We start from the raw sequence: 23,461 nt of genomic DNA, 5'->3' as shown, positions 1-23,461 counted from the left end.
CATAGTTGGAGCTTAACTTTAATCGGACTTATCCACGCACAGATTTCATGTTTCATGTTTCTCTTGCAATTAGAGACTTTTTTAAAAATTGGTTTATCTTTTATTCAAATCGACGATTTAATTTTGTTATAAACATGTAATATTTATTTATTCATATTACAATGTGTATGCAGCTACGTAAAATAGTATAAAAAGAACTATTCTGATTCTGATTGTGTCTCAAAATTCTTACGAATCTATCGCTACGAAGTCGCTTTCCGGGAAACCCGAGCGACAAATTTCAATCTAACCGCGACGCGTAACAATTCTGCAGAATTCTTGCAGTTTGGGAAGTTCGTCACAGGAATTTGCTGGGATATAAAGGCGCTTCGTCGCTAAAGAAAAGCGAGGGAAAGGGAAAGCGACAGAGGTGCCGTCGTTGTCTGTGGTTTCGACCGCGATGTGATTACCTTTCGGCCCGATTATTACGCCATGCGATGAGGATTTTATTGGTTAACGAATTTATGTGGTGCCCGGAGTGCACAGTAAAATCTAACGTAACGAGACACAGTTGGCACACGGCTTCGCCACCTCGTAAAACATCGTGGCGTTGCACCGGCTCGAGATACGACACCCCGAGGACGTATGCCGGAATATTTCCACCTCCGGGAAAGAGAGACATCCCGACCGTACTGCTCGATACTGCACTCCTCTCGTCTATCACTTTTATGCAAACAATCCTCTCGATATCTTTTTACGTACGTACATTGATACGCTGCCGAGACTGTGTGCCGTACTTCACCTATCAATTTTACACAATCAATTTTCCAGCTATCTCTTCATGCCGCTTTTTGACAGGATTGATGCACAGCGATAGACATGATGGGCTTAAGCGGATGGGATTACAAATTTATCGATAAAACGAGCATTGAAAAATATAATTGAAAACAAATATTATATTGATTACCAGAGTAATATTTTTAATTACTCTTTTTATATAAATTAATTATATATAATTAATTTTATTATTATGTGTTTTGCAAAAAATGCATGAAAAATGCAATTTTTCGATAAATGTAAAGCGAAAACGTCACCGTTTGCTGTTTCATTTATATTTTTTCTTATAACATTAAACACAATTTTTAGTTATCTGTCTACTTTCCAAGAAAATAAATTTCGGAATTAGTAATATTTTATAGGGACAGTGAAAATCCAATTTAATAGAGTTTAAGTACGTGTAACATTGTCATAAGCCACAATATTGAATTCGTATCGATCGCGGGGAACCGCAAAAATTTAGTCGCGGCAAATAAAAATATCGTGGATGATTCCACTGAATGAGCATAGAAGCCGAGAGCAGAATGAACGATGTGCGTCATTTCTGCGTGAGGATGATCAAGCATATCTGCAACAGCTCGAGTTTGTGCTTGTTGATGTTTTATTCACGAAAATGAATCAACCATGAATCATGGTATCCTTGTCGCGGTGTAATACCGTCGCGTTAACGTTTCCCTATATCTCTGACATAATTTCTGCAAATACATCGGATAGATCGAATAAAAACCGCGTAGTAAAGGCTATTACAATCGAGCTATTTTATCGCACTGAAAAATAAGTAAGAAGACGCTCCAAATCTATCGATTTTCTAAAGTTCATTTATACACTTGAAAAAAATTCCATTTATTTCGATTTGCTCGGTTGTAATGTCGATATAACGAAGCGATGAAATGCATGTTCGAACAGCTTCCAATGTTGTTTACCGTGTTAAATTATTTATCATGCTCATGCTGTTCCTAGATTGCTCCTAATTACATACCGCACAATACGCTCTCGAGGGAATTGATGTTCGACGTTTGTTGCTATCCTTACCGTTTGATAAGAGAATTGAAATGGCATTTAAGACAACTGGTAAACCATGCGCGTTTCCTCTAGACCGTATTATATCACCGCCGGCTTATATGTAGTTAATTCATTCTCAAGTCAAAGACTCTACACGTAATTGGCTGCCGTCGTTTGGCACGTCCGAAAATGTAGGCGGACGGATAACGTCGCGACTGACTGATCAATGAATTTTCGTCTAATTAATGCCATACAAGCCAGCCGCGCGTCAACCGCAAGCAAACTGTAATTTGATTCCGTATCGTGGATCCCGGAATCCCACGGGATACACGGCCAAGCCGTTAACAACGTGACGCCGTTGCTCGGCGCTGTGCTCGGCGAAAAGGCAGAGTTTTGAATACGGTATTTCGAACCATTGATGCGAGTTCGTAAACGAGTAGAGATGCGTGTAGATTGCGTTAGGTATCGATTTAATTTATCATCCACGCATTTCGCGAACGCGTATGCAACGAACATTACTGTTGAATTGAAATCAACTGTTATATTGAAAGAAACACATTCGAACACGCGCGTATGTAAATTCAACTTGTACAGAATATTCCATAATTATCATATTTAATACTTTAATAGAGTATTCTGAATATTAATTTCAGATATAATGTGTACAATTTTTGTCACCATGTACATAACATTCTTACAATCACATCGCAAGATTAAGTTGATCTTCTGTTAAATTTAATTGTTTTTTTACATTAACAGATATTTTCACATTGTCCTTAAGTATCGGTAAAAGTACAACAATCAAGTACACAAAATAATGTAAGAACTTTCAGTTTCTCGTAAAAATATTGTTGTCGCATGAAATAACGCAGAATGGTTTTATTTCATCGGGTGGCGTTGCAATATCACGCCAGTTTTGTGTAACGAACAAACAAACTGAGCTTTGTGTAACGAACAAACTAAAACTGGACAATTCCACGAGTTTCGCTTTTTGACATTTTCTTTTCTCTTCGGAGTTTTCCTGTCCTCGGTTCTGTACGGTTTACCTCATCATCTCGTTTGACGAGGAAAAGATTGTCCTTATGTTCTCTTTAAGAATTAGAATATCATATATTTCAAACGCGGAAAGTCCATATCTTTAATATTGTTTATTTTATTAAATATGTATTTAGGTAAAAAATTATAGTAATTTCAGGAATTGCAAAATTTTTCGCAATGTAATAGATATTTATAAAATTTAACACTATAAAAACAAAATTTTAATGAAGCTTAATGTTCACTAGTTTGTTTTAATATAAATGTATTAATTACAATTAAAGATGTTTTATTATGCTTTATACGTAAATATTTATGATTCATAATATTTGTAATTATAATTCTGAAATTATTCTTAAATTATGAGAAAATAGTAAAGGTTCCTAATATTTTAATTTGCTATATCTTTTTTACGTTTGACCATAAAATTTAATATTAAATGAAGACAATCTAACAAAATTGGATGAAGATCTGAAACTATCAATAGCTCTGTAGGTCATACGAGAGTTAAGTGAGGATTAAGCTCGCTGCCGCCACTTTGGCTTGTTAGGGTCTTCACGGTTAAGTGTAGCTGCTATAGTGAAGAGAATGTGAGGATTGTCCGACGTTATCGCAAGAAACTAAAATTCTTTCTTTCTCGTTGAGACTCTACGAGGCTGAAGATAAATTGCATGGAATTTAGACGCTGTTTCGAGAAAAAAAAAGGATTTAACGTTTTTGTAATTCATATTGCTCGAAACCAGAACTATATCACGCACATCAAACCATTTTTAAAAGTAATAAAAAATGTCGAGTAATAATTTTTGTGGCACAATATGATATCTCGTAGCTAGTTGGTTTCCCCGATATTATTCTATTGAAGGTGTGCATTCAATTTGATATTTGATACTTGAGAGTGTCGGAATGTCAGAATAACCTCTATAGCGCAAAGAGAGCGGAACGAATTTATCCTTTGACAAACCTTCGTTAGCTTTTCATCGTCACTGCGCCGGGATTCGTTTAAAGGATCTCATCTCCGATTTTCCATCCTGTACAGACGGCGCGCTGAAAGAGAAGATCTGCTCATTAAGATCTTAGTTAAGCAATTTTGTTCGTTTGTCCGTGAATATTTGTATTTTGTTTTTTTATGTTTATTAGATTTCCTCTTGTGACAATAATTTATGTTATATCTTTATATAAGCATACGTGTAAGTAATATTCTTTTTTTTATTCTGCTTTTACATATTATTCACATTTTTATTATATTTTATTGAATTCACTTTTCTTCTCTTTGTGGTGCATAAAATTAAAATTTATTTATTTATTTACTTGCACGTATCAAATTTTATGTGATATAATTACGTGTGTATTAGCGAAACATTTATTGTTGATGAATAAGTTGCTTATTGCCTATTGATTTGTATGGATAAATCCTTAAAATTATATATACACATATGATAAATAGAATGATAAATAGAATTTATAAAAGATTAATAAAATTATTACAAAATTAATGTTTAATTCTCTTCTTAATTTCTCTTTCTTTAGACAAATAATTTAATTCATTGAATTGTTCACTCCATGCTTGCGCATTTCATTGATAATTAATTTAATTAAAGCAAGAAGATGTTCCTGAATAAGATGCCTTACAGGAAATCGTGCATACAATAAGAAGATATCGTCTGGAAATATCGCAGAAGATTTATAATGGATAGAACATAAATGGTTTTCAAAATTAAAGTAATATGGTATTATTGACGAAGTTATTTTCATATCTTTTCATATCTTTGCGGAACTTTAGTAGAGCTATGCAAAGATTGTATAAGAAAAGAAGATAAATTCTTTGTATACATAAAAGATCTTGAAAATCTATAATTTATTATATAACTCTGTTTGAATTAATTATATTAAAATTATTCAAATAAGGCATTGATATATTATCTTAAAAATATAGATACAATTAATGCATATTTTAATTATTATTTTTATAATAATTAAAAAGAAATCAAATGCAAATAAGAATTTTTTAATAAATAATTCTCAATTCTTTAATCAAACATGAGAAAACTGTAAAAATATAAACGTTATTAGCATTTTAAATTTAACAAGTTAGAATGCAAAAAATGACTTTATATTAATTTCATTGATAAAAAAGATAAAATAATTTGAAAATAATCATTAAAGATGAAACATTTCTTCTTTCTGAGTAACTTTAAATTCATATTATATATCAAGATATTTAGAATAAAATAGATAAAATCATATACTTCTATTAATTATTTCGCCAATAATCTGCGATTATGAGGAGACTAAAGGCGGAACACAATCAAAACCACAATAGGATTATAAAATATAATCGAATGTGAAATGGTCATACTAATGAACCTAATATCATACATTAAAATAATTGCTCGTGCAGATTAAATGGGTTTCATTAACTCAGTCATTATCAGTAGTAATTAGCATCATTATCGCTTTACGGACCATAATCTCATCAAAGATTCAAAATCAAAACTTTTAACAGATTATTGATAAATTTTTTTTACCTTATTGCGGATAAATCGAAGAAATGTAATCTATCTATAAACAAACAAATAATATTGTAAATATAACTATATATGAAATTTAATTGTACGAATATACAAAAAGGGAATTTCGGCGTTCAAACGATAAATAAAAAGAGAGTTATATAAATGAAAGTAGGAAATGTATTTGTAAAACGGAATGATATAACAAAGTAATAAGAGATTTACTCGTGAAATTGCTGCGAGATAATATGCAATTTTGTTAAGTAAAATTCTGCGAAAATGAAGATAACTTGTGAAACGTATCTAAATGTCCGTGCAGTCAAACTGCGAGGAAACAAGAGGGGGAGTGAGAAGGATGTCATAGAGAGGATATAGACACAGAGGACATTCAAATAAAAGCTGACGGAGACGAATATTAGCGAATGCTGGTACATGCAGATATGAGTTTTATTAGCTAAACGCACTTTCTACTCAGGAGAAGATGAATGCAGAATGGGAGTTGATATGTAATAAATGCATTTCTTCATAATTAAGAGCCACAAGTCAGTTGAGAGACAGCTTTACTGCTATTACGAGGACGATAACTCAAAGCTTTGTAATTTAAAAAGTTAAATGGTTGCCGTGTAAATTGAAATAAATGTCAATGTGTGGTTCACAGTTAATCGACAAATTTTATAAGAGCTGCTTTAATTTAATAAGGATGAGCTTCCTATTGGATTTAGTATAAGCGGATTAAAAACAGCGTCGTACGGTAATGAAGACAAATTATCAAGCAAATTTTCCTTCCATAACTCCTATATTCTTCGTGGATCATTAAGCTATCTTGGGAAGTTACGCATTGTCAAGTTTTCCAGATGCTCGGTACTTGCAGCTTGGGCTTATATTAATATGCGATTAAACTCTTATCGCGTGGCAGATGGTAAATGCAACTCTATTGTACCGGAAACTTTTCCTTGTAGTTTAACGTTCCAAATGGTTTGCTTCTCTGCAGTTTATTTCATTAACCTTAAATAAAATAATATCTCTCTTTTAGAAATACTATTTTAGAAATACTATTAAAACAATGTCAATTTTGTCCAATTACTGATAAGAGTGTCTGTCCAGTTTCTTAAATTTTATAAAAGGAGATGATGAACAATGATCACTGCTAAAGTTTATAAGAGTTATTCAACTCGTTTATACGTTCTCCTCAAGGAAAAATGAATAAAAAAATTTATCATAGAATCTGTTATTAAAGTCACGAATTTCAAAACATTCTGTGCAGATGTATATAAATTTGTTGTATACTCGCTATTCGGAACCAATAGTGATTTTTCGATAACGATAAATAAAAAGAAAAACATCTGAAATAAGTTGCTGGAGTTGTCTCTATACCACTACACTTCCTCACAAACTTATAGAGTATTCGTTCGATAACTCGTTCTCCAGATCTCCGATAGCAACTTCAGCTTATGTTAATGCGCGATTAAATTCTTATCACTCGGCGGACCGTAAATGAATCCACTCGGCAAATTCCGGGCACGTCCTAGTTTGGTGCTCTCGATTCACGTAGGTTCTGAGTATCATCGGGAAATGCAGAAGATAGACGCGGTAGTAACACCGAGGCCGAGCTCGGTTTTAGATGTTACAAATAACTAATAATTTTAAAAAAGATTCTTCGCAGTACAACATTTTAAATGCTGCTGTTAAACATTTTATTATTTTTAATTACATTATTTTTAAAAAATGTTAAAAGACTGTGCGTCAAATGAACCGAAATATCGTCAGATATTAAGAAAAATGATTTAGCTTTCAATTATTTTAATAGATAAAAGTAATAAAAACGAAGACGTATTATTTTAACAAATAAACAAAATTTTTATGATAAAAATTATGTATGATAATTATAAGAATGATAAAGCAATGCTGTTTTTTTAATTTAACTTCTTGAGATACATAAACGACTAATCCCGATCCTGCGCTCGGGGGTTGAGTGGCGCGGGTCATCGCGAATGGCGCAAAAAACGACAAAAAGAAAGAAGAAAAGAGCCGCGCGACACTCTAGGTATGCATCCACCACGCTAAATTCACGGTGCCGAAGCGACCGGACGTTCGTTACAATTTCAACTTGCATCAATTACCAAGATCTCACCTCGCCTCTCCTCGCCCGCTCGTCGTCGCGCCCCGTGTAATTCCGCCCTGGAATAATCAGGCGCACGATTAAAAGCCTTCTCGGTCTTTCCAGTTTACACTGAGAATTATTCGCACTGTTCGGACAGATAGCACGCCAACTCGACTGCGCCGAATGTACATTTAAGTGCGTACGATCGTTCGCGGTACGACGGGTGAGAATTTCGCTGTAAAAAGTGCATTTGAAAGTTAGTCGCAAATGCGCGTAATCGCTGATTAACATTCTACAGCGTGGATTAACTTCATTAGCGTTAGCTTCATTAGCAAAAATTATATATCTAATCGAGGAATAAACTAAATTCATTCGGACTTGCCACGTACATTTTAGAATAGTACGAGCTACTACAAACTGAAATTTACTACAGTTAGATAAATTTTATGTTATTAACAAACAAAATATAGTAATAATAGTTATAACATATCGTAAATTAATTATACATAGAATAAAACTGTAAAAAAGTATTCGATTTAACATGTTAACAAAATTTTGCGCGTTGAATTGAAATAAAAGTTTAGCAAAGAGAACAGAGCGACTCTTGCAGTTTTCATATTTGTTACTTGTTATCCAGACACTACGATATTGTTCTAGCAGTCACAAGGCGACTATTTTACTATTTGCGACGGTGTAATGGCGGAAACTTTCCAAAACCGTCTACGAAATATACGCCATTTTAGAAATTATTAAAACCACGACGTCCGGCTGAAACTTCGCATTACCGTAAAATAAAGCAAGGACCACGTTGGAAATTATTAAAGCATAGCATGTACTACTCGTAGCACTGGAAATGCAAGTAATGGAAATGTGCTGTTAATAGCGCTGCAGAGATGAAAAGGGAAATAACAGACATTTTCCTACTTTGTAGAAGACACAAAACATAATTTACCATGTTATACATATATGTTCCTATCTACAAGTTACATATACGTATAATATTTTCGTACATCAAGCATATGTGTAAAATGCATTTATTATAATACAGAAAAATAATAATTCTTAATTACATACACACACTCTCTCTCTCTCTCTCTCTCTCTCTCTCTCTCTCTCTCTCTCTCTTTGATTAAATCAAAACTTAATTTCTTTTAACATAAATTACAAGATAAATATAAGTACCGAGATTTTAAAGATTAAAAACAATTTTTCGAAAGTTAATACAAAGAATTAGTACAATAAGATTTTTTATTTAATCTAAGAATCTCAATTTTTATAAAAATTTTAATACTAATTTACTTTGAGAGAACTTTGAGAGAGAATAAATAAGCTTTATAAAACTGTTTAATCCTCACCCTTTCAGCAAAAGTTATATTTGTCATTAAAATTTGATATTATGAAGGTGGCGTAGATCTGTACAAGATTTTAACTATCAAGTTCTCTTGAATAATTTCACAAAATTATAAGAGTTCGAACAAGTTATAACTTTATAATATAAAATTCTATAAGCATTTCTATAAGCAATTCTAAAGTATCTTCACAATGTCCGTAAAAATTTAAAAAAATCAAAAATCAAAATCAGAAAAACATTTAAAAGTCAATTGAAAAAAATTTCATTCATATTTATATTTTAAATTTGAGTTAACTAAAATCATAAAGACAAAAATATTGAAATATAAAATTTGAAATATAAAATGGAAAATTAATCATAAAAAAACAATTTATACAGTTAGTAAAAGACAGTGTAATCATTAATACAACAATTATTTTCTTACGATAATTGTGTTGCAATTGATTTCAATTTATGCAAAACGTTATGCATAAATGATGCATATTTCTGTGTTCAATACAATTGATTAATATACAAAATGTTTCTCTGTTTTAAAGCATTCTTATATTAAACTAGATATATTCTAGATATATCTTCTCAGCAAAATTTGATATACATTTGTTTATCTTAATTTTTAATTTGTATTGTATATTGTTAAAATTTCTTATTAAAATTTCATTATCGAAACTTTTCTGTTAATATTACTTTTCTATTAATACGCAGAAATGTCTATTATAATTGCTCCTATTATCAAAATTTCACTAAAATGCTTATTAAATTAATCTTTATATCCAACAAAATTTAATTAATTAAATTGACAATTTTAAAGCTTTTAATGATATGTATCAGGAAAAATCATGTTCTTTCACTTCCGGAGGTAGATGTATTAACATTTAAATAAACACTAGTTTTTTGAATTTGATCTCTCTCATTCAGTCTATTGACACGATATGTGTATTTTTGCGAGTACTCTGTATATATAATGTTAAAATAACGGAGATAAAAAGAGCCGGATGTCCATACAGCATAATCAATGGTATCGATACACGCGATCAGCAGGAATCGATGCATTCAGAACGATGCACTTTTCGGACCGTAACGGGTTTCGATACTATCAATTATACATAGAGAGAATGATTTGCTCTCTATCCTATCGCCCTCGTCCCTTCATGCTAATGCAAGCCGCCTATCAGATTTTCTGTTAATTTACGAACGTTCGGAAGCAAACCTCGAGAACGTGTCAGAGAGCACGCGAGAGTACAGTTTTTAAATATACCTTTAATATTCGAACTGAAATTTACATTAATTTTAACCGTGAAAAAAGAACTAATAGGTATTTGAGAAAAAAATTACATTCTTTGTTATAATCTGGATAATAATTAAAAGTATTATATAGAGATACGACGTGAATTAATTAATATTACAAACAATTATTTCTCTTTATTCTTTTTTATTTTTGTATTTATATGATTTGTACCGTTTAGATAAATAATTTCTCCTTTTTAACAAAAGGATTGATTTGTCACTAACAATAATTAGGATAATATCAATTCACGCAAAAATTTGGCAAAGCAGTTTCTAATTCACTAACCGAGAGTGCGAATTTAGCAAATGGAGGATTCCACCGAGCTATTTTCCACGGCATACCACAGCTTCAGTACAAATTTTTTGTCGATACAAACACGAAGACGCTTATTTCGGTGTCCGTTCTGTTTTTCACGACTTCTGTCCTTTCTACCATCTAACTACTCACACAATTCGCAAAGCCCTGGTACAGGAGTTAAACTCCGTATTGGTAGTTTCCGTAACTGACACGTGTAGACGTAACATGCCGGCAGCCGTACAAAGCGCTTTTTACCCATTAAGCAACGGACGCGTCGAAATTGCGCTGATATGCAAGCTTAAAGTATGGGAATTTAGACGAAAAAAAAACGAAAAAAATTTAGAATCTTTTCCGATTGTTGTTATATCGCTGGCCAGCTCCATTCAATAGCGCTCTCTCGATATTTCCGATTATGTCCTGTGCCACGAATTGCCTCTACATATTTTTTTTTTCTCGAGAGCTCACCGCCTGTCTGAATAAACATCGCGCGATCGATATTATCGTTATTATCATTGCCGAGGGCATGGCAAACGCCCTTTGCGACGTTTTCTCCCGCATTCAATGCTGTGCATATGTGCACAAAATATGAATATTCGTATGCATTCTCTGTATTAATAATAATTATAAATTAATTAATTATAATGTTCCGCGATGTCGAACGAAGATTCCGAAGCCATGATACAGAAATGTATTTAACGTATATTTATTATGGTTTAAAAACTACGGGGTGTGTTATGTTGCATAACCGTTAATTTAACCGTTAATTTCAATTTACGCGTACAGAATTGTGTAATTGGCCTTGTCCTATCTTACAATTATACACGGAAAAAAGATTCACTGGTATAACATATTTTATGCTATAATAAATTGTTATTAGTCATTATGCTGATAATAAAAGAAAAGAATAATTTTATTTATTGAAATAATTTCACGCGCGCATACTAAATCTGCAAATTATTTTACTACAACAATAAATTGTTTCACTAACGAATAGCAGAATATGTCTATTAAAAATATTTCTACTCCACTTTAACAGTAAATTTGTTTTAGCAGCAAGTTTGTATTTCATTGAACAAATTTACTCAGCAAGTCTTTAGCAGCAAGTTTGTATTTCATTGAACAAATTTACTCAGCAACTCAGTTTTTTCGATAAAATCAGTCTTGCTGTACTATAATTGTTTATGGCAGCAAAGTTTGATTATTTCTACATTAAATATGCAGCTACAGTTTTGCTGCGGCAAAACGAAACTCTCTTTTTTCTCATGTAAGTTATTGAAAACGTGATTTTTCGCAGAACACGGTAAACGCGCGTATTATCACCACGTATTTTATTTTCTGAAATTAAAACTGAACACTTATAGACGATCAAAGTGTAACTTTGTTCTGGTCTGTCGAATTATCAAATGTCAAGTTGCGTTTATATCCGTTGGATAGGTGATATCCAAATTTGATTAAATTTCACGTCAATTAAGATATTATATCATTGTAATTCGGCGGGCGGCGCGCGATCGTATGGCGTAATCGTTCGGTTCGCAGTGTCTGATGTTAAAGCGGTGACGGCACAGCGCGGCCCGTACATGAAAAGCCAGCCCTTAACGAGACGCGACCGCCCGCGGCGATTGCGAAGCGCCGCGTTGTCTTCCGCGTAATGAATGCGGAATTGAATAACATGCGGTGTCGGCATGCGACATTCACCGCGGACATGCGTCCGGATAGTTTCACCATCCGGTAGCTGTTCGTTCATCGAACCGTTCGAGCAAGGCCGTTGCATGAACCGCTTATCTCGCGTTTTATCGCACTCGATCAAGTTCGGGCCTTTTTCATCGAGCTTTTTCGCGTATTCGCGCAAAACACGCTCGCGACATTTCGTTTTTGGAGAGCGGCGAATAATCGCGCACGTTTCACTTGGACGCGCGACCCGTGTGTCATAAGCCCCCCGATCCGCTCGTTACCGCTAAGTCATGCTGATATCACAAAAAAAATTTATTTTTTCGTTTTTCTTTCCCTCTTTTTTTCTCCCGATACTTTGATTTTCGCTTCTTGCAGTTTTTATCGTCGTTTTAACGAGCACCGCCTAAAACGAAAATAGCTGGAGCGGAAAATAAACGCCGGACCGCGAGGCTATCGCTGCGTTAGTTTGCTTCAACGCGGTTGCATGAATACGGCAACAGAAATTAAATTACGGATTTCCATTATTTCTTGTACATTAAAACAGGCCAGTTATTTTCTAGCGTTTCGCACAGATTAATATGCCCTTCCGTTGGAGAAGGAGCCGCAATGCTGACACTCCGCAGAGGTGTGAAATGTAGAAACCGCTGTTACACATCCTGTCACGTCAAGTTACGTTGTGGGATTTTGACATGATGGCACGTTATTAGAATCCCGCGATATTGTTGTCATTTAGTTAAGCATGTACTTCCCCTCATATTCATTATTATGGCGCAACGTAATTATAATATGAACACACATTTGTTATCTTAAACTGCAGTTAGTTTAATTTAAACAAAGAGAACTGGTACATATAATAAATTGTAATAATTATATCTAGATTTTTATATAAACGCATTATCGTTAATTCTACTTACAAATTTATGCGTTCTACGTAATACTTTACATTTTTTAAATTATTTTAATATTTATTTAGAAAAACATTAAGCAGATGTAGAACTTGCATTAACATGGTGAGATAAATTTTTAATGCATTTTATAAAATATTACAAACAACATCAACAACGGGCGGTATATTTATTCACTGCGCACTGAATTTATTCTGCGGTACCGCGGCCCTGCGTTTCTCTCATGTAAAGAAATACGCTTGAAAAATATCTCGGGCGCGAAAACTTCAATTTTATGTTTATCCCCACCAAATATTTGTTGTGTTATTATGTGTAGCGTCCATTCAACACAAACGAACGTATCATTTTCCGCAAAACAATCCACGTGAAGAACACAATTACGCCGAGATTTTTTTCTCGATGCATATTGCATGTGCGAGGAGAAAAATCCTCGAGCATTGTCGCTGCAGGCCTCGTTGCAAAAATTGTTATTGGTGAAAGGGGACGAGCAGCTGCCAAGAATTGCTGCATTGTCATTGTCCCGAGAAAGAAAACCAACACTCATCTCATGCTGTCGTGCATCTTCAGCATCACTTCTGGATCAGCGATCACCCCTGCGTGAGAAAAAGATATATTATAAAAAATGATTAATGGAAAACAATTGTATATACATATCTCTCTGCATATATGTGTGCGTATGTGTGTGTTTGCACACACTGTTATTACAAGCATTTCACATGTTACATACGCTCACGTATAATTTTCACACGCAACTGAATAAAATTTGTTTTCTAAATAAAACAAATTTTATTCACTTAAATTTACAATCGCAAGAATAATTATTAGTGGCTAAATCAATGACGATTAATTCAAGAAATTGAGCTACCAGCTTTTATTGTTCGATCCCTCAAATAAATATTAATTTTGACATTCCTTGTTTGAAAAACTGTTATCTTTTTCAATCTTGTTTAACAAAATAATGTAGACGTATCTCCGAAACTCTACGTTCGCAGTGCCGTACGGTATCTACCTTAAATAATACGTGATAGAGAGATAATACAGCACGAACACGCATACGCATACGCAATGCTGTGTAGGGCGCACGTTTGTGTAACGTGATATGTCGCATGTATTAATGGTACTAGACGCGGCTTGAGGATGACATTAAGCTGCAAGTGCAGCGGACTGTGCATTGTCATCCCCGTTGAATACCGTTGGTGGCGGTTGTATCATGCGCACATACGCGCGCAGTCATTCTCCATCCATCTAGTCGAACCTAACTCCCCCTAAACTCGTCAACAGTTATTTCCTTTGCTTTTTTCGCAACCCCCGTCCAGCTCTCCCGCTGCCAGCTCGTGCTCGATGAAGCGCGCGCGGTCATTCGGAACGCTTTGTTTCGTCCTCGATGTGGCCGTGACTCCGACTACCGCTCGTCCATTAAGTCTAATAACGTTTCAATGAATGCGCGCGCTGCGGTTGTTATTAGGTATGCATTTGCATAAATGCCAGAGCAATTATTTCGTGAGGCGCGATTATGATGTGCCATCTCTCCCCCAGACACCGCCAGCCTCGCGTTATAGCTATTCGATTTTATAACACGCCCGACCCGTTATTATAATCGCTATCTATAGCAGAACTTGCATTCGCGAAGCAATTAAAGCGCGATATTAATTGGATTCGCGATTTCGCACAGCGTATCGACCGCTTTAGCGTACCTTTAGACCAAAATTGATATTTTTCTACTTGATTGTCAAACGCATAGTCGTATTATCGTCGTATTATCGTCAACCGTGCGAAATTATTATTATTATTAGTAAATGGATGCGCGCAGAAACGGTATCGTGCAAAATTTTCGTCGGGAATAGGGCGGATTCCAATTGCTAACTCCCCGCGGAATTCAAACTCATTTTCCAGATACTTTTCGACTGTGACGGGGTCTAGGATATGTGCATGCTCCATTATATCGCTCGAAGCGATCTTAGTTAAACCTTGTTGTTAAATCCTGTTGTGATGAGCGACGCGAGCACTTCATCGCGACGAAACTCGATAAAACCGATCGGAAATTTTAATTGGTCGCCACTGCATTCTACTTTCAATACCATTGTTACGAAAAAATCGTGTTCTCTTTTCCGAATATAAATTTTTCGTTCAAATGTCCCGAGAGAAATTAATTGGTAATTATCTCGCGGCATGTCGACGTGGTCGAGAGGCGCGTGTATTTATCGCACAAATTAATCACGTTGCGGTATTCATGCGTGTTCATGTCGTCACGTCTGTCAGCCGTTAAAATTCAAGAAACAGCCTGATGATGCGGCCGCGTCACGTCGCTGATACGAGAATCCCGTTATGTCTGTTTTGTTGTTATATATCGAGAATACATCCTATCCAATTTTTTCGATTTCGCACTACATTGTGCATTAAAACAATAGTTAAAATCAAAGAGAGGATACATTGTGGCTCTCGCAAATTTTCAATATTTTTCATATATTTGACAGGTTAAATATCCGCTATTGCAAATCTTGATAATTGAGATACACTAAAAATGAGAATACACACTATACAAATCACGATTTAATTATGTAAAGTTTTGCACACAATTAAAAAAATATCATGATAACATCACCTCAGCAAACGCGATATTGTCAGACTTTTTCCTGATTGTGCATTATAACAAGAACATCTTTAACTGGATGACTTCGGCAATTTTATCGGCTTATGATATCTAGAATTATTTGTTTCTTCGATCTTATATAATATTATAAGATATAGTATATTTCTATTTGTGCTATGAAAATACAATGCAATCTTATCGGAAAATAATTTACGGGAGATTAGGTCATCGCGCAGTGGAAACGGTTTTAATAAAATTGTCGAATGGCCAGTTTCAGCGATTTTGCCGGTTCGATATTTAGAGAAGAACTCTATCTGTCCTTTCGATCGTAACATAATCTTATATGGTATTACGGTCTATTTCTGCCTGTACGTTTGGCGGTATGCATTCTTCACAAACGATCCCTCTTCTTCTCGTTTCGCTTTATCCCTCGCACGTCCATTTCATCCTCCTCACTGTCGGCGGTCCATCCTCTCGCCATTGCAGTATCGATTTCAATCCGCGTTGCCTCCGTCCCGTGTATTCCCCTCCCCCGTAACCCCGTATTCGCCATTTCTGTCCGTCTGTTTCGCGAAAGCGGCTCTTTTACATTTCTCGTTGACTCGATGAGGAGTCCCCCCGGCGAGTTCGTACGGATTGTCTGGCGCGGGGCCATCTTGGATCGCACTTACTCAGAATTCTTTGCACTTCCTTAGCGGAAACTATTGTGCCGCGGGAGCATTTTCCCCTCCCGCGACCGTTGTATACGATTATCGGCCGCGGAAAACAATGCGCGCGGCCTGGCAAACGTATGCGATCCTTGGCGATTCGCCTCGCGAATTATGTTAAGCACCACGTACGCGCTACGCTCGGCTACCTCGGCGAAATCGCGTCGCGAGTTTTATTGCGGCCCGTCCCGTTATGTGAGATAAATCGGGTAGTTCGTAAAAAGGTTCACCCTATGCGTCGCGAAATCGGGAGTTTCGCTATCGCTTCCTGCTTTATGCCATTGTTTCTCGGAGGATGTGAGGGAAGATATCGCGAAAACGAGATTACTCGTCGCACGGCGCGCTTAACAGTAGCAATACCGAGTCTCGGCAGGCCAAATTGTACGTTATTGCATTTTTTTTTTCACAAACCGCAGGAGAGTGGTTATTACAAACGTGGAAGATTGTCGGGGACCAGTTTTCATTGGGATGTTTCGAAAGAGGAATGTAAAAATGTACTGCAAAAATATAAAATCATAAAGTTAGTAGAAGAAAAACCTGCTTAATTTTTAATATAACATAAATATGACATTACGTTAGTGAGGATCGCGCCTTCAAAGGATCGCGCTTGGTAGTAATGCGCCGGCAAAAATACTTTGATATTGTTACGGCAAGAGGATGTCCGCGGCATAAAAGGATATCAAGTGTCAGGAATATTTCATACTTTATTTCGTTTTCTTTCCGTCCATTTTATTTACTTTGTGCTTTACGTAGAGCTGCATTTCAAAACAAGATTGCCACGCGTTCTCGTTTATTACTCGAAGTAGGCCACGGCTGTTCTTGTCGCGCTTGTCTAATTCCTTATCACTGCTACGCGCACGCAATATCAGCATTGTGGGAATAAGAGGAGCATAACGGCAGAAGTAGATCAGCCGCATAACTTCTATTTCTCAGAAAAATCAGTAATGCACGTGTAGCATTGTTGGAAACGAGTCCGATTTATTTTCTTGAGATTATTATTACGCGATGTACACAGCTATAATATTTTAACATGTAGTAATCTATTTTTTCTAATAACATTAAATGTTTAACGACGCAATTTTGTCGGATTATTACTGTAATTTATTTCGCAGTTTAATCGTTTATGAAACTAAATGGAGATAATAAATAAAGAATTTTAGGGAAATTTCAAGAATTAAGACTTTTCTTGAAAAGTATTATTATCCCTTTCCTTTCTTTTCCTTACTTTTTAAATAACGAAATAAACGAGGATCTTTTTCCTCTTCTCGTTTTGTATCGATAGCTTAAAGCATTAATATGCAGTATTCGTATCCAATTCGTATCGTAATTCTATCCAATTAAAGATTGAATTAGCCGAAACAAAGCATCAAAACTTCCTTTTCTTCATATTTATGAAGCTCGCTCGTTATTATCCGACGAATAATTTCCAGAACACTTTTCCACGTTACATCGCGCTGTAATTGCAAATTTTGCTTCGGTATTGCCATTTTTCTTTTTTCTCTTAATAACTTTATTCAGAAACAAGCGCTCGCATTTGCGACGAGTAATAACGGATACTGGTATCGCCGTCGGATCGATAAATTACGTGACTGTATAAAATCGAATATTACACAGTTCAATCCGTGCGCGTAGAATGTAGATTCGATGGATCGGCGATGCAAGTGCATGACATTCATTCGAAAATCAGACCAAACAATCGATTAATCGAATGAAAAAAAAGAATTCCCGTAGAAGAATGAGCATTTCGAAAGCATCGTCGAGCTTGTTCCGCTCTAAAAAGATCGATTGATCAGAATTTCAAAGACGGTCCGCACCCTTAACGCTTGAGAAAACAAAATCCGACCGATGTCACCTATTGATTCGATAAATGGCTCAATTATTGAAATGTAAAAAAAAAAGGAGGGAGGGACAAAGGGCGTGGTCGGGGAGAGATGAAATCAAAAGGGAGAGCAATTGTGCGAGCCGCAAACTGCTTCCGGAATTTTCATTGAATTTCGCACGACGCCTCATAACGAATATTGAAACGGCGAATCGCCTATCGATCGACAGCAAAAAAAGCTTTCATATTAGGCGATCATCTGGAAATCCGGGCAGATAAGGGCGCCTTTGAAAATTCATTCAGTTGTAACACGACGAACACGACCACGTCGGTTAAAGGGCTGATTCAAGGATTTGCGAATGGAAAAAAGTACACTGGAAAATTACGAGATGCAATGTAAAGTCATAAAATGTGTAAAGAAAAGAAAGGGGACTTTCCTGGCTCGTTAGTGTCAGAAAACATAAGAATCAATCAAACTGATCGAGTCCCGAGCCACTTTATCGCCGCAACTTTCAAGAGGTTTACAAGTACTTAATTAAAGCAAATGGTCTCACGAGTAATAAAAGTTTCCGCGTATAATGAACTCGCTTAATTCCAGGCTTAAAACTGAATTATCCAAAATTTACATTCAAGAAAATTTACGTCACGTGGAGAAAACGAAATGGCGAAGGACGTGCAAGACAAAAACTCTTTTAACGAGCGCGGCATCTCCCGCGAGATTGCTAGCTCAAGCTTAGATATTGAAGTTCGTAAACAGGATGACAGCGTCGAATAATAAGAATTTTTTAATCTATTAGTGGCACGACGTTAATAATTATTTAATTTAATATGTTGATAATTATTAAAAATTCCTCATTTCTATATATGTGTTTTCGCGTTTTCAAAGATATGAATAAAAATAAAGATATGAAAACTGAAGCGATTATAAAGAACGTCTTTGCGAGTAATTACAAGAGTTCCGCCTTTAACGAACTCACTTAATACTGTGCTTAAAACTGAATTATTTGAAATTTGCATTCGGGCGAGATATCGCGACGGGCTTGTAGGCGAAAATTCTTTCGGCGAGAAACATCTCCCGCGGGATCAATGCTCCAACCTTCCACCCGTTAACCGTCTCGGTAACGAATAACGGCGTCGTTTCAATTTGCTTGCAAGCAGCGTCGCGGAACCTACAGAATAACGGTATATAAAGTCGGCTCGTGGTTTCCCAAGTAGATCACCGTCTAAAGGCAAAGGACTTGCATATACACTGACTAATTGAAGCGTACTTCGTCCTCAAGAAGACTATTTCGTCGCCTATTTTCCGTCCCTTGAACTTTCGTCGTTAAAAGATAGGATGTTTCTCTACTTCGTAATTAACTACGTCGCGGTACAAGACATTGGTTATTTCTCACTCTATATGGCGCTACTATTCATCGCTTCTTAAGTAAGTATAGAACATAGCGAACTTTTTATCTATAATCTTGTCGTTAAGTTTTAAGATTCTCTCTCTCTCTCTCTCTGTCTCTCTCTCTCTCTCTCTCTCTCTCTCTCTCTCTCTCTCTCTCTCTCTCTCTCTCTTCTCTCTATTGTCAAATTTTCCAAATGTAAATTTAATCCATTCAAATATTTCGTATTATTTGACTAATTACATTTGACCTAAATTTAACTTAACACTTAACAGTTTAACTTAACAGTTACATGAGCTGCCTCGTTTTCAAATGGAGACTATGCATTTCATCCGTCTGGTTTTGCTTATAAACTGATTTCTCGCAAATTATATACGTACCGACGATGATGTATCAGAAATTACACGCGCTCGTTCTGCTTCCTCGTTACAACAAACCAAACAGCGTCAAAATATGATGGGCCACCACGCTCATTAATTTTACATTATCTTGTACTGTACTGCCGTAGCTTCGAATTAGCAGTAACAGAGTAGAATACATGCTATGTGCACTATGCATAAGTGCCCTCGCTGCGTTTACATCATCACTGCCCATTCGTGTGCATATGCATTTTACAAGCACGAACAGAGAATGCGCCACTCAACTAGTCGCTGCTAACAACTTTAAAAGTCCCGGTTAAACGAGAAATTCGATTAAACCCTGTTCCGACCGGTGAGCTTTTCGGTCGAGCGAAGATTCATCATATTTATATCACACGATCTGAGTATAAATATATCGTGTGCTTTATTGGAGTCATCATGCCGTATATGTCCGATAACTGAATTATCATATGGTATTTGCGGATTTACTCGGCTATACCAGTAAGGTTACCCATACGTGGACGTCCCATCTGGTAAGAGATTACGTATTACGTGATACGTAACTTAGCAGGGTGCGAAAATAACTGTGCGACATCAACTCGTAATAAGGTTGATGCATCATTTTCTCGAGGGTCGCAGGATCGTATCACCCGAAAGTTTTTTTTTTTTTTTTTCTTTTTGTTTTCTCCTGTTTCGCCGGTGAGTAACGCAGTTACGAACAAGAGCGATCTCGCGCCACGTCAAACAAAACTCTCATCTCGGACGTTATAGATAAGCGTTTCGCCCACACGTACTCACACGTACTCATACAGTAATATCAGTTAATAGACGGAGATAATATCGACCGCCGATTCATCTTATCGTTGCAATAATGCTCTAATGGACGTCAAACTTCGTCGAACTGGCATGCTCGGGCAACTTTACTTAATCTTGCATAAGTTACAGCCCCCGAACTAATAGTAATGGAGTAGAATACGTTTGGCGTGCTGTGCCATAAGTGCTCCGGCTGCATGTACGACCCGTACCAGCACGTTTTCGAGGTCGCGTACGCGGACGCGCGCACACACGAATGCAGAGAACACAGGGAGGAAAAGCGTAAGAGCGTGCGGGCCGAAGGGAGGAAGAGGACGAGCGGACCGGACATGCGGCCAGTCCTCGTTAACAGCTTTGAAAGTTCGGATTAAACGCAGAATTGCGTTAAATTCCGCCCGGACAGTCCTGACCCTCCGGCGTGCCTACTCTCGACGAGGCACGATAAAAATTAGATCAAAATGCGATAAAAACGGCAAAAACATGTTCTTTAATAACATCCAAAAGCGTATCTTCCATTGAGATTGCGAGATATATATATATATATATATATATATATATATATATATATATAAATAACTCTCAGACAAAGTTCTTCTCTCAATGTCTTCAGACAATGTCGACAATTTGTTAAAATAGATCGAGGATGATGGTAGGTAAAAATATTAGTGCTATATTCTTTGATAATCTCTCCGATAAAAATAGCGTAAAATCAGTATTTATAAAATAAAACGTTTCACAATGCAGACACCGACGATTACAAGAAGAGATAATATTTAAAAATGTAATAAGGCAAGCGCGACCACGAGTATATCGATACGACGGAGTATCGAACGTTTGGTAAATTTATGAGGAAATGTAAACTACGAGTTAGATTTTAAATTGTTTTGAATTTAAAACGATTTTCTATCTTGCTTTTATTCTACGCTCTATCTATATTATAAATTTCTCAGCGTTAACAAATCTGATTTTTTATTACATACTTGTTCTTCGTTAAAATACATTGGAAAACACATCAAAGGGAACAAGGATTAACGATACGTAGCTTTAAAATACCGTCGCGAATAAAGTTCAGCATGTCGCGTAGATGAAAATACCGCTTAATACCTAATCCGATTACCGGTTTAAAGTATATAGGGTGTCTCGCCGTTGCCACATTAATCTTTACTCTTTAGGATATTTTTTGACTGATTGGCAATTAATAGATCTATATCAAAATATTGCAAAAAACAAGCATCGTTAACAAAAAAAGTTTCGTTTTTTTTTTAGGATTAAATATTTTTATGTAACTATTCTCGTATCGCAAATCCGCCGAAAGACAATTCACTAGACAGTAAATAAATAATGAAATATTTCCGTTAATTGTGTAGCTTGATTCGTTAAAAGTTGTTTACTTTTGATTTACGAAAACTGTCAATGATTTGATATTTTCATTATGTTTAATGAAAAAATACGCGTATTAAAAATTAATGGAAGATCTCTTGCGGCCTCCTTGTATAATATATACACAGCTTCGTACACGTTTTTAAATCCGCGTGCATGTGCCTGAAGCAGCGAGTCGCGCAGGTCACGGCTTGGCAGGAGCGAAAATCCTCCCGACGTATTGCATTATCTACAATCGCTCAGCTTCTCGCGCGGAAATGAATTTTGATCCGCGTTAGCGGCGAGAAAAAATAGGATTTTCTACCACGGCGGTGCGCGAATTGCCTCGGTGTTAACCGCCAAGCAGGTATTTTCACTCGGCCGCCTCGGAGCGTAGCGACGGCAGAGATCGGGATGGGAAGGACCCGCGGCTGGTGGAGGAAGGAGCTAAAAAGAGAGACCGAGCGAAAATACCGCCGGAGACCCGAGTCGTTAAAAGTTGAGAGTATTACCCCACTGAAACCATGGGGCGGCGTAAAGCTACTGGAGTTAATGTTTAAGGGTCAATTTGAGCACCACACCCGGATGTAAAGGTGACGTGACCTAGTCGGGTATCAGCTCCTCTATATCCCACCGTGCTCTTCCTCTTCCAGGTATATCCCTGTGATTCTGCTCTCGTGCTTTTCCCATTCAGAACCATGTCGCGTATGTTACGTACAGGTCTAACATCTTGCGTAGGAGTGATATAACTTTGCAGCGTGTACTCGCGCGACTTGTGAATGCCGTCGTGACGACGGGGAAAATTTCATTTGTTATTATTACTCGTGACTTTTTGCCTTCTCTCCCGCATGTATCTACCGATGTAACATTTCAACGTTAGTACACCTTAACATCAACATGTCAAGGACGTAATCCGTGAGTTCTGACACTTCTTGCACGTTGATTATTTTTGATTGTCATGAATAATGTATCATTTAACGTATGTCAATTATTCCTGTTTATTTTAATAGCTTATACAGTATAATTCGATGAATTTGATGTTATAATTTTGTGATATTATTATTATTATAACGTATGCACATATTAAAACAATAATTTTCTAAAATCTCCCGTAATGTGAATTTAGATAGGCACCAATGGCTAGATCTATCTGTGTATGCGATGTTTGCGATACTTGCGACAAGTATCCGTCTAATAAAATTCTTGGTTTCCCTCTCTGAGACCAAATAATTCCCTAAATTACGTCCAGCTCTATTTTACGCGTCACCGAGTATCTTCTGGTCGCTACAACATGCGGTAATAATGGAACATTTTAGGTAAATCGCACAATTTGGGATGCAGAAGCGACGCAACCTCGCCTTGTGTCGTGCAGCTCGCATACGAGAATAACATTTGCCGTAGCAGTAATTTAACTTTCTAATTATATGTGAGCGTATGCCTCTTGATTCTGCTCGTG

General features: G+C 36.2%; 1 long non-coding RNA gene across 2 annotated transcripts in view; it reads right to left on the bottom strand.

Annotated features, from left to right (window-relative positions):
* Positions 1–12,862: 12,862 nt before the first annotated feature.
* Positions 12,863–23,461, bottom strand: part of LOC105432421 (uncharacterized) — a 129,006-nt gene continuing 118,407 nt past the window's right edge. For both annotated transcript variants that reach the window (XR_968398.2, XR_016141348.1), the window contains one exon: positions 12,863–13,563. This is a non-coding gene — a long non-coding RNA (uncharacterized LOC105432421). The remainder of the gene's footprint in view (positions 13,564–23,461) is intronic.

Source organism: Pogonomyrmex barbatus, unplaced genomic scaffold (assembly GCF_055798465.1).
Source record: "Pogonomyrmex barbatus isolate J1 unplaced genomic scaffold, ASM5579846v1 scaffold1, whole genome shotgun sequence".
Classification (NCBI taxonomy): Eukaryota; Metazoa; Arthropoda; class Insecta; order Hymenoptera; family Formicidae; genus Pogonomyrmex; species Pogonomyrmex barbatus.
The sequence above is the reverse complement of the archived record's forward strand: the minus strand, read 5'-3'. Positions and strand labels throughout refer to the sequence as shown.